We start from the raw sequence: 1,397 nt of genomic DNA on the forward strand, positions 1-1,397 counted from the left end.
TATTTCGATCGCATCAAGAACCGAGAGGAGCTTTGGGGAAGGCTTATGAACAATTCTGGCATAGTTAAATTTCATTCCGAGCCTTCCTCTATTATCTGATTATAGAACCTTTGTCTTCATTTTTTTTATATCATAATTAACTTTTGGTTGCTCCTAAATTCATCTAACTCATAAAACTGTTACTTAAACAATCCCAATGTTTAAAATTATTTAATAACAATATTTTTATAATATCAATCGACAAATGCTATTTATAAACATGTATCTATAAAACTTTAAATCAAATTTCGACGAATCACTTATTTTTGAATGCTGGGGAATTTTCTCAGAGCCGGCATGCCAGCGACATGAATGCAAAATCAAACCCACTTTGCTTTACGAATTTCTCAATAACTCAGTGTTCCACTTTAGAAGGAATGATTGAAGGAGACAAATTTCGTCAGCATTTCCTCGCAGAATCTTCTCAGTCATCGCTCTTCCATCTCCATTAATGGAACACTGCGTCCACCTCCAACCAACGATTATTTTAAATACAACCCACTTTGCTTATAGCTAGTGTTCGCCCGTCCCGATGCCGGTATTGGACGGATGCTGAACCGGATACCAGAAATAAATTTTCCGGTATCCGTTTTTTCCGATATCCGGATACTGGATGTCGGTATCGGATATCGGTTGCTACAGTGCCGATATCCGGATACTGGATGTCGGTATCAGATATCGGTTGCTACAGTGCCGATATCCGATACCGGTATCCGTCCGATACCGGCATCCGTCTCCGTCTCAGGGGGACAGATGACAGTACCGGATATCGGTTTTCGATATCCGCATCGAATTATTTATCTCTCTCTCTTTCACTCGTTCAGTCTCTCTCCTTCTCTCCCTCTCTCCCTCTCCCCCTCTCCCCCTCTCTCTCTCTCTCTCTCTCCAGCTTTTCATGCCTCGCTCTCTGAAAATATGAAAAGCACATGAAATCATGTTTCTCTCTCCTAAAACTATGGTCGGCTGACATTTCATATTTCGTAGGGGTAACGTTGGCAATGGGGACATCAGAAGAAATTATTATTTCGTCATACAACTAAGTTATTATATACAGGTTACTTTTTTTTATTTGTTCCATAAGGGATAAAGGGATTCTGGTTTTGTGTTAAATGGAATCCCTTTATTCCATTTGGAAAGATAAAAAACAATTTGTTACTATTTATTCGAATGCATATAGTAATAATTAAATTAATATGTACATATAACGCTCTTAAAATGATGATTATAGGCATAGCTATTATTTTAATATTTAATATATATCGACCTCATTTAATATATACTAATAAAAGTTTCTAAAATCTCCCATGTGGGTAACTGGATCCAGAGTTTACGTTAACTTTGAATCCTGTTATCTCATA

Source organism: Wolffia australiana, chromosome 14, assembly GCF_029677425.1.
Source record: "Wolffia australiana isolate 7733 chromosome 14, ASM2967742v1".
Lineage (NCBI taxonomy): Eukaryota > Viridiplantae > Streptophyta > Magnoliopsida > Alismatales > Araceae > Wolffia > Wolffia australiana.